Genomic DNA, 12,217 nt, shown 5'->3' on the forward strand with positions numbered 1-12,217 from the left:
GACACGGTCAACATTTTGCCAACAATATGTTGATTTGTGCCCTTCGTCTGCCATAGATCTAATCATGTTTTATAATCTCATTTAGGAGAGTGTGTTTATCTCTACCATTGTGGGATTTGCAATCCCCCCTCCCTGGACACTGGCAGAGAGTGCATGCTGATGAGGCACACTTTTAGCCTTTTATGGCTGTGATAGAGGTTTGAGTCAAAGGGATGGCCTGTGACATGGTGTGTGTGTAACGGCTGAGTGAAAAAGAGTCTGAGATTAACAGAGAGAGAAAGAGAATGAGGTCCCGCTATAACCTGGCTCTCCATTTAGGCTCCCACGGTTTCTGGACTGCCTCTCTTCCCTCGTCCCGTTCCCCCCACTGACGTGACCTTCACAGAGGCATGACAGGCACTCCATTATGACCCAATCAACGGCTGTGACCAGCCAAGCAAAGTCACATCCTTGATTGGGAGACCCCTTTCGCTACCATTACGGAGACCGCTGGCCGGTTGTGCCCCTGTTAGAGCACGGGCAGCGTAATTGAAATGACCTCCTTGCTGCCCTCTCATGCAACGCCACATCTTGATATACTGTCTATAGATTCGGGCTGACCAAACACGAGTAATTTCTGAAGAGATAAGGGTTACACTTGGGTTGCCATACAGATTGATATTTTGTATTTTAGAAATGCTCAGCCAGAGAAGTGGAAAATATGTTGAGTGGTTGCACTGAGGCTAACTGACTAAATTGCTCAAATGGCTTGTTGTAAGGGCATTGATGTTAAATTACGCTTTATGAGGGCAATGTATTGGCATAGCAACCACAATTGACAGTATGTGGTGTCCCTCTATTGACAGTCATAAGCACTTCCCTGGAATGCAACAATTTCAAAGATGTGTTCAGTTACCTTTCATATAAGGAAATCAGTCAATTTAAATAATTTCATTAGGCCCTAATATATGGATTTCCTCATGCAGTGCAACACCTCTCCTTCGCATAATGTTGATCAGGCTGTTGATTGTGGCCTGTAATGTTGTCCCACTCTTCTTCAATGGCTGTGCAAAGTTTCTGGATATTGGCATGAACTGGAACACACACACTGGTGTCACGTTCCTGACCTTATTTCCTTTGTTTAGTCTTGTTTAGTTGGTCAGGACGTGAGCTGGGTGGGCATTCTATGTTATGTGTTTCTATGTTGGGTTGTCAACTAGCCTGATATGGTTCTCAATCAGGGGCAGGTGTTTTACGTTTCCTCTGATTGAGAACCATATTAAGGTAGGCTGTTCTCACTGTTTGTTTGTGGGTGATTGTTGCTGTGTCTGTTTGTTCACCACACGGTACTGTTTCGTTTCGTTCGTTCCTGTTCGTGCGTTCATGTTTTATGTTCTCATGTTCAGGTCTGTTCATGTTGTTTTGTAGTTTATCAAGTGTTTTTCGTCTTCGTTGATATTATTAAAAGTATGTATTCAAACCACGCTGCATTTTGGTCCGATCCTTGCTCATCCTCAGACGAGGAGGAAGACGAGCGTTACAACTGGCCATGGAAGTACTTGGAAATGTTCAGCTTCCAGGAATTGTGTACAGTTCCTTGTGACATGGGGCAATGCATTATAACCCTGAAAAATTAGGTGATGATGGTGGATGAATGGCATGACAAAGGGCCTCAGGATCAATTCAAATTGCAATCGATAAAATGCAGTTGTGTTCATTATGCCGTCCCATACCATAACCCCACTGCCACCATGGGGCACTCTGTTTACAACGTTGACATCAGCAAACCGCTCGACCACACGATGTCATGCATGCTGTCTGCCATCTGCCCAGTACAGTTGAAACCAAGATTCATCCGTGAAGAGCACACTTCTCCAATGTGTCAGTGGCCATCGAAGGTGAGCATTTGCCCACTGAAGTTGGTTACGATACCAAACTGCAATCAGGTCCAGACCCAGGTGAGAATTATGAGCATGCAGATGAGCTTCCCTAAGACGGTTTCTGACAGTTTGTGCAGTTTTATCAGCTGTCCGGGTGGATCGTCTCAGGCCATCCCGCAGGTGAAGAAGTTTGATGTGGAAGTTCTGGGCTGCCAAATTCTCTAAAACGACATAGTAGGCAACTTTGGCAACATCTTTGGTGGACATTGCTGCAGTCAGCATGCCAATTGCACGCTCCCTCAAAACTTGAGACATCTGTGGCATTATGCTGTGTGACAAAACTGCACATTGTAGGGTGGCCTTTTATTGTCCCCAGCACAAGGTGCATCTGTGTAATGATCATACTGTTTAATCAGCTTCTTGATATTCCACACCTGTCAGGCGGATGGATGATCTTGGCAAAGGAAAAATGCTTACTAAGAGGGATGTAAACAAATTTGTGAAAAATAATAGCATTTAATGATGACGAAAAGCAAGCATTTTGCCTTTGTAAGAGTCGAGCAAATTTAACCCAGGATGTCAGGCCTAGACATGCCAAGGAGAATACGGTACAACCATTAATCATAGAGCGCTTGGTAATTGCGCTGTTAGAGTCATTGTCTCCTTTAATGTTGTAGAACAGTAAGCAGTTAGGTCAACAATTATTTGTCACTCATGCTTTGTTATGTGTTCCAAGCCTAATACTTCAGTGAGTATATCTGTTCATTATATTTCGAGCAATCTCCTTGTTGTCAGTTACAGTTGGATTTAAGTTTTGTACTCACAGATTTCGGTCCTGATTAGGCTAACATTTTGTTGTTGAATGCTAACCTAGCTTCTTCAGAGAGCAGAGTACTCTAGTCAACTGAACTCTGGTACATTTTCGAAGATTTTCCAAAACATGCCATTGATTGTATCTGTTCTCTTTCAGTCAGAAAAGTGTACAACCTAATCAAATAAAGTGGATTAAGTCCCCACAGAATAAAGTGTCTTTAAGTGGTAGACACAGATGCTAACTGTGCCCACCAGGCTACCAGTTGCGAAATCACAGGTCCATGTGAAAGTAGTTACAGAAGCCTAACAATAACCCTCACAAGCCTAGTACTCCCACAGACAAACCATATTTCGAGAAATTAATTTAGTAGATAGTAATACAATCTTCAGTGAAGCAATAGATTCCTCATCACCTATTTTCATATGTTTGCGGATTAAGTTTTTTATTAAACTTCAAATACCAACAAACTATCTGGATTAGCTGTACTCACCCTAAACCCTTTGCTGTGATGTCTCTGCAGAGAGCATCTATATCATTTCAGTATGGTAATACACTTTTCTGACTGAAAGACTGTCCCGATTCTCCACCCTTTTCCAGAAGTGTGCACTTGCACACTCCTGTCATGGATTTAAAAGCATAAGATTGGTGTAAGCATCCATGCACAATAGTCTGTGAGTGCACACTTCAGGAAAAAGGTGGAGAATCGGGACTGTCAGTGCATCTCTATTGGCCTTAATTCCAGCCAGACACTAGGTGGTAAGAGTCTCAAAATCAGACCCAGTTTCTTTGTACTCTTCAAAGACACTCTGTGGTGCGATCTTAAGTGGAAGCAGGCAAAAAGTTCAAATTCCACTTCCTCTGAAATTTCTGCATGAAGGTTCCCTGTTGCTTCCTGAATACATTTGACTCCTAATAAGTACAAACTCTGTTTAAGAGCTATACAGTTTTACAGTTCATTTGCAGTCTTTTTAATTGCGCCTGATAATTGCATGCTCCGGTTTTGTGCATGCTGTCTCGGCAGTCCCAAGCCTTTACATTCATCAGTAGGTGATGGTATACTGTTCACTGTCTCACAATTCCCTAGGCTTGATGGTGATAAATTGCGCTATATGCAAATTAGAGTGGGGAGTAAGATTTCTATTTTACTGTCAAACTTTTTCACCATACTGATTCTTTCAAGGCAAATCTCCTTATATACATTTTTGCAATGTTTTCTGACCTGCTGACTTTGCTGTAAAGCTTAGAAACCAGATAACAGAAGTTCCTGGAATATGAAAACTCCTCTGTCTGACCTTAGTCCAATGACTAAGTATCAACAGAGTCACCAAGGTCCTCCAAGGATTGTAGGCACCATGAATCAACAGGGCAACTGCAAAGTGAAGTCATGCACACCATAGAAGAGCATTATAGGGAAATTAGATATCAGGGGGGACCACAGGGCAAAGTAGAGGGAAGGGGACAAGGAGATGGCATTAACAGAGCTGTCAGAAGCAATATCCATCATAAAGGATGCTGCTGTAGAAGCGGTGAACAGGTTAAGGTGAAGTAATCAACCTGCACAAAGGAGCAGCCGCTCATCAGGTTCTAAAATGCTAATCGAGGCTGCGTGGTTGAGTTATGCACTGCCTCCTCCCCTCTTTCGTAATTAGAGGTCCATCAACGCTAACATGCTACTCTATGGTTATTTATTGGAGCTTATGTGAGATAGGATCTGTCTGCACTCTGAGAGCAGAGGAGCACTGAAAGAGGGTGTGAATTTGTATTAAGAAAGTCGTTAGGGCACATATGATGAGCAGCAATACCATCAATGAAAGCAGGCAGTGGAGAGGCACGATGAATGGACACTAATGCAGTGTGCGCCTTTTATTGACAGCGCCACAACGTTTGGCCTCATAAGGTTCTTCACTCAGTGGTTACTGTTGGAGGTATTGGTCCGATTCACCTTTGACAAGGATTTTAGGGAACACGTAACTTGTAGTGGAATGACTTGAAGAATGCATGATTGCATGACATGAAATCAGTCGAAATGTTGAGTACGTCACAAATCTTCAATGTACAACAATCTATGAGATGTCCAATATGAAGAGAACTAAATTAAATTTGAAAGTTTGGCCAATCATTGACTTTAGTTACTTAACTAAGCAAAATCTCCAGACACTATTAGCCCTTGACCAGTAATTGGCACAACTGGTCTAAACTCTTGTTGGGCTTAAAGATTGGCAATTGAGTGGTCAAGTTTGACACTACTAAACACTATACAAATGTATATACTAACTCCCTTTTTGCAAACCCAGCCAGCATAAGGGTACCACCCAAAGCACACAAGCTAGCTACGACTCCAACCACAGACAATACATGAAGAAAAAACATGTACCCAAGTCCAACTAGACAATGAATACCCATGTACACTCACCGGCCAGTTTATTAGGTAGACCACCCGTTCACGAAAATGGATGGATGGCTCCTACAGACAGTGAATCACGTGGCCCAGGCTTGCTATATAAAGACAGCAGACAGGCATCAAGGCATTCAGCTACTGTTCAGTTGAACGTTAGAAGGGGCAAAACTAGTGACCTAAGCGACTTTGATAGTGGTATAATCGTCGGTTCCAGGCGCGCAGAATCCAGTATCTCATAAACGGCTGCCCTACTGGGCTTTTCCCGCACACAGTGTTTAGGGTTTACTAAGGGCGACTAACAAAAAACATCCAGTCAGCGGCATTCCTGTGGGCGAAAACAGCTCGTTGATGAGCGACGTCGAAGGAGAATGACAAGAATCGTGCAAGCTAACAGGCGGGCCAGAAACAGACAAATAACGGCACAGTACAACAGTGGTGTAGATGCTGAGATGCTGCAGAACAGCATCTCGGAATGCACAACCAGTGGTGGAAAAAGTAAAAGGAAAGATAGCTTAAAAGAAAATGACTCAAGTAAAAGTCACCCAGTAAAATTCTACTTGAGTAAAAGTCTAAAAGTATTTGGTTCTAAATATACTTAAGTATCAAAGTAAATGTAATTGCTAAAATATACTTAAGTATCAAAAGTAAAAGTATAAATCATTTCAAATTCCTTATATTAAGCATGCCAGATGGCACCATTTTCTTGTTTTTAAAATGTACGAACACCCAAGAGCACACTCGTTTACAAACGAAGCATGTGTGTTTAGTGTTTAGTCCGCCAGATCAGAAGCAGTAGGGATGACTAGGCATGTTCTCTTGATAAGTGCATGAATTGGACCATTTTCCTGTCCAGCTAAGCATTCAGAATGTAACAAGTACTTTTGGGTGTGAGGGAAATGTATGGAGTAAAAAGTACATCATTTTCTTTAGGTATGTAGTGAAGAAAAGGAAAAGTAGTCAACACTATAAATAGTACAAATATCCCAAAAAGAGACTTAAGTAGTACTGTAAAGTATTTTTACTTAAGTACTTTACACCATTGCACACAACTCGGCAATCCTTGTCACAGATGGGCTATTGCAACCACACCCAGCTCCAATCCTATCAGCTAAAATCAACAGATGAAACGGGCTGTTCACAGTATGAATTTACCACCGTCCAATCTGCAGCAACTGCGTGATGCCATCGTGTCAGCATAGACCAACATCCCTTTGGAACGTTTATGTCACCTTGTAGAATACCCCGAATAATTCAGACTGTTCTGGGGGCAAAGGGGGGTCCGACCCGGTACTAGATGGCTGTACCTAATAAACTGGCAACTGAGACCGTTCTGGGGTAGAGATAGGTGGAGGGCAACAGGGCAGAGACGGTGTACCAGGGAGTTAGCTTGCAGAGAGGTAAACTGTTAGTGAGCAGTGCACACTAGGCAGACTCAATGAAGGTTTCCTTCAAATGGTACTATCATACCTGAACCCAAATAACAATCTCTCACTTGGCCCTGTGAATAAAACTCACAGGTATCATAACTCACTTTGATGTTACAAGCAGCAACGTAACCGTTACCTTTAGATATGTAGACTTGAATAGACATAAATTCATGGCATGATAATAAGGCCATGACTACACTCTAGCAGTGATGCAGGAAGAATTAGATGCTCTCTGTGCACCCCAGCAGAGTCTACTTTGAATTGAAAATGAGTGAGTGATACTTGTTGGAGGGCATGTGAGCCAGGTAGGTCATATCCTGCCCTTCCCTCTGTGCTTCATTAGTTTCTCAAGCCACCATGATATTTGGGTTTTTGACAGTCGACATACACAGATGAGCAGCGCAATTAGTCTGGCCGAGGAGGTGAAGCAATTCCATATTACATTTCCCAGTTCTTCTTCTACTGCATAAGTTAAACACCGCTAACAGACTATTTCACATTCCATTCTCTTTCACAGCGTGTGTCCCGCTGGATTTCTCTTCCCTGCGTGTGATAATTGCACAGTCAGGCACAATGAATCCAGTTTCTATGGTTTTGCAAATTTACCCTTTATTGATCTGAAACTCAGTCGTGCTGACTTTGATCTTTGAGTGGCTGCCACTACTTCTCCGGCACTTTTGGGTTAGGTAATAACAATGCCATTTTGAAGTATACTGAACAAAAATATAAACACAACATATAAAGTGTTGGTCCCATGTTTCATGAGCTGAAAAAAAGATCCCACATGTTCCATATGCATGAAAAGCTTATTTCTCTCAAATTTTGTGAACAAATGTGTTTACATCCCTGTTAGTGAGCATTTCTCCTTTGCCAAGATCATCCATCCACATAACAGGTGTGGCGTATCAAGAAGCTGATTCTACAGCATGATCATTACACAGGTGCACCTTGTGCTGGTGACAATAAAAGGCCACTCTAAAATGTGCAGTTTTGTCACACAACTCAATGCCACAGATGTCTCAAGTTGTGAGGGAGTGTGCAATTGGCATGCTGACTGCAGGAATGTCCACCAGAGCTTTTGCCAGAGAATTGAATGTTCATTTCTCTACCCTGAGCCACCTCCAACGTTGTTTTAGAGAATTACATCCAACCGGCCTCACAACCGCAGACCACGTGTATGGTGTTGTATGGGCGAGCGGTATGCTGATGTCAACATTGTGAACAGAGTGGCCCATGGTGGTGGTGGGTTTATGGTATGGCCAGGCATAAGCTACAGACAACGAACACAACTGCATTTTATCTATGGCAATTTGAATTCACAGAGATACTGTGACAAGATCCTGAGGTCCATTGTCGTGCCATTCATCCGCCACTATCACCTCATGTTTCAGCATGATAATGCACAGCCCCATGTCACAAGAATCTGTATCCAATTCCTGGAAGCTGAAAATGTCCCAGTTCTTCCATGGCCTACATACTCACCAGACATGTCACCCATTAAGCATGTTTGGAATGCTCTGGATCGATGTGTACAACAGTGTGTTTCCGTTACCGCCAATATCCAGCAACTTCGCACAGCCATTGAAGAGGAGTGGGACAACATTCCACAGGCCATAATCAACAGCCTGATCAACTCTATGTGAAGGAGATTTGGCAAATGGTGGTCACTGACTGGTCCACGACCATACCTTTTCTTTAAGGTATCTGAGATCAACAGATGCATATCTGTATTCCCAGTCATGTGAAATCCATAGATTAGGGCCTAATTAATATATATCAGTTGAATGATTTCCTTTTATGAACTGTAACTCAGTAAAATATTTGAAATTGTTGTATGTTGCGTTTTATATTTTTGTTCAGTCTACCCTATTATGTGGTTCTCTAAATTAATAGATTTTGACTGTGCTATATCAAATTAGTTTACACCTTTTGGGTTAATACCCACTTAACTTTTAGGCTAATACCCACTTAATTTTGAGCAATTTTCAAAAAATGTATTTTCTTTATTTTTTTAAACTCCCAACATAAGTATTTTCTGGAGGTAAGGACAGTTTACAGTGTAGACTGTAGAGTTTACATTTCAGTTCAACTTCTCCGCCATCTACCACTATTTCATCTTCCTGAACTTAAGAATTCTTTGTATTCAGTGCAAGCTAGCATATGGACTTTAGTATTCAACAATGGTCACTCTCAATGAGTTTGGAAAGTCTTGCATATTTAATGTATACTTCTAATCTCTCGAGGAGCGTGATTGAGGGTGCTTCAAACTTCAGGCACAGTTCAGGAACAGTTCAGAAGTGAATGGTTTGTTTGATAAATGCAGCTATTAATATAATCATAATGAAATACTGTACTCTTAAAATGGTTGGACTGATAAAGAACATTTGGATTGGGCTCATTAAATTCGGACAGAGACACCATTGAGTGACAGCTGTCCAAATGTCGATCTTACAGCCGAGAGTGATAGGACATCTCATCTTCTTGAACACAGACAGCCATGCTCAAACATTAGAGCCCACTCTATAGGCTGTCTGTGAACCTCTCTGGAAGGATATGCTCTACTCTTCCCTCTTGCAGCTCGGAGATTAAAGTGTTTGACCGTCCCACTCCGGGCAAAATCCTAATGGAAGAGAAGAGGAGCTTATTAACGCTTGTTTCTTCTCCCTCATCAATATAAACAGTGAAGTCATACCTTCCAGAGGCCTGTTTTTGCTTGCTGGTGATGTCACCGGCATCCAATCAACCCGTAGCGCTGGGCTATGTAGGGGAGGCAGGGGGAGTCTTGGGTATATGCGCTCTCCCTCATCCTCTTATTTATCCGCCCATGCCAAGCACAAGAAGAACACACACAGATCCACATAGTAAACCATCATCCAACATTACAGCAATGTTTCGGCAACCGTAAATATGCCTGTTATAGTTATAGTGTTCAATGTAAGTGCCTGACTTTCCATACCTTAAAAAGACAGAATGAGAGGATTTCTCTGTACTGAAGAAGCATTTTGAGCAGCCTCTGACTGCCCAGAATGAAGCTGTTTTGTGTTCATCCGACATGTAGCCAACTACAACGAAATTATATGATAATCATCCTCTGTTTAGTGTAAAGTGAGGTAATTAAGCTATTATTTTGTGTTGACCTCCAGCCAAGGTGACTGTTGAAGCTTTTCATGCCTCTGAATATGGGCTTAATATACACTTTAAAAGCTCATGCCGTTTTTCCCTGCTTCACACCTCTTGCTGTACACGTTTTCCCTGCCTCTTGCTGTAAACATGAGTTAAGTCATTTGTAACATACAATAATATCCTTGAGTATAATTTCAGATTATTATAGCAATGAGATTTTTTATGTTTAAGTGTGTAATAGCACAACTGATATATATCTGGTTTTCAGGATTGATTTGCCAAGAATGAGTCTCTCCTCAACAAAGCGTACTTCACATAGTTTTCCTGGCTGCTGGCTTCCTTTCACCCTATTGTTCGTATACGGTAGTGCAGAATGTGATGTGCAAAACTTGAAACTTGATGGTTTACAAGCGTCACTGTCTCTGCTGCTCCTTGATTTGTTGCATTCACCGAGGCCCCTGACTATAGGCCTACTCCTATTCTAGCCAGGTAGTAAAAGTGAATTTCCCCCTCCCAGCAGCGGGAATTAGGAGTTGGTGAGACATTGGTCATTATGTTACAGTAACAGATCAATAATTAAGTACCAGGGAGAAACGAAAACCAGCAGACACCAGCTGGAGAGAAACATGGATGTAGAGCATTCCTATAGCAACCCACTGGCACTGGGTCATCCTCAAAGACAAACCCAATAATCCCCAGCATCCCTATGGGCCACAGAGGTGAGCAGACCACCATTTGATTAGCCGTATTGACTGGTAAAATGAAAGCACACTTCGCTTCCGGTTGTAAAGCCAAGCCATACATGAATTAGTAGAGGATCGATGCTCTGGTAGAACAGATAGCCCTGTGGACATATGTACACACAGCTTCATCGTAATAAACCAACAATGTCAAGTCCCCTGTCAGTGTCTGCAGAATTACACTATACATACAAAATTATGTGGACACCCCTTCAAATTAGTGGATTCGGCTATTTCAGCCACACCCGTTGCTGAGAGATGTTAAAATCGAGCACACAGCTATGCAATCTCCATATATAACAATGGCACTAGAATGACCTTACTGAAGAGCTCAGTGACTTTCAACGTGGCACTGTCATAGGATGTCACCTTTCCAACAAGTCAGTTTGTCAAATTTCTGCCTTGCTAGAGCTGACCCGGTCAACTGTAAGTACTGTTATTGTGAAATGGAAACGTCTAGGAGCAACGACGGCTCAGCCGTGAAGTGGTAGGCCACACAAGCTCACAGAACGGGGCCGCCGAGTGCTGAAGCTCGTAGCGTGTACAAATCGTCTGTCCTCAGTTGCAACACTCACTACTGAGTTCCAAACGGCCTCTTGAAGCAACGTCAGCACAAGAACTGTTCGTCGGGAGCTTCTTGAGATCACCATGCGCAATGCCAAGCGTTGGGTGGAGTGGTGTAAAGTTCACCGCCATTGGACTTTTGAGCAGCGGAAACGTGTTCTCTGGAGTGATGAATCACGTTTCACCAACTAGCAGTCTGACGGACTAATCTGGGTTTGGCGGATGCCAGGAGAACGCTACCTGTCGGAATGCATAGTGCCAACTGTAAAATTTGGTGGAGGAGGAATAATGGTCTTGGGCTGTTTTTCATTGTTTGGTTGGCCCCTTAGTTCCAGTGGCACTGGAAAATCTTAACACTACAGCATGCAATGACATTCTAGACAATTCTGTGCGTCCAACTTTGTGGCAACAGTTTGGGGAAGGTCCTTTCCTGTTTCAGCATGACAATGCCCCCCTGCACAAAGCAAGGTCCATACAGAAATGGTTTGTCGAGATCGGTGTGGAAGAACTTGACTGGCCTGCACAGAGCCCTGACCTCAACCCCATAGAACAACTTTGGGATGAATTGGTACGCCGACTGCGAATCAGGCCTAATCGCCCAACATCAGTGCCCGACTTCACTAATGTTCTTGTTGCTCTATGGAAGCAAGTCCCCGCAGCAATGTTCCAACATTTAGTGGAAACCTTTCCAGAAGAGTGAATGCTGTGATAGCAGCAAAGGGGGGACAAACACCATATTAATTCCCATGATTTTGGAATGAGATGTTCGACGAGCAGGTGTCCACATACTTTGATCATATAGTGTATGTCTTGTAAAAAGTAAATAAGGAAGTTAAGATATGTTCCATCCAAGTTTACAGCATGTAATGAAAGTCCAGTAAATGTACAGTGTGTGTGTCTGTGTGTTTGTGCGAGCGTGTGCCTTATCTTCCTCAAGTGAGTGTCTCAGACTCGTAGAAAGCCTCATGCCACGGCAGCAATGGGTGATGGTATCAAGACAAAGTGCACTGCTTTTTTTCCCACACACAGAGCTATGTCCTTTATATTCCATTCCTAAAACTATTGGTCTTAGCTCAGGATGGAATTTGTTGTCGCCACCTTGAGTTATGACACCCGTAGTTCATGATTCTCTGTCATCACAAACAGGGTGCTCTCTACGTGAGAGAAAAAGTAAACCAGGATGGTGGAAGTGGAGGAGGCTACTTAAAAGGCAGATGTTCTAACAAATAAGAAGACCTTATGGTTGAATAAGGTTCTGTGGCCCAATCAGTGTAATTTAGGTTAGGTCTTCT

The 12,217-nt window shown here is 42.7% G+C and overlaps 1 protein-coding gene across 1 annotated transcript in view; it reads left to right on the forward strand.

The window, feature by feature from the left end:
- LOC120057428 (protein turtle homolog B-like) overlaps positions 1-12,217 on the forward strand; it is a 235,761-nt gene that overhangs the window by 58,697 nt on the left and 164,847 nt on the right. The gene's annotated exons all lie outside the window — the stretch shown is intronic.

Source organism: Salvelinus namaycush, chromosome 12 (assembly GCF_016432855.1).
Source record: "Salvelinus namaycush isolate Seneca chromosome 12, SaNama_1.0, whole genome shotgun sequence".
NCBI lineage: Eukaryota > Metazoa > Chordata > Actinopteri > Salmoniformes > Salmonidae > Salvelinus > Salvelinus namaycush.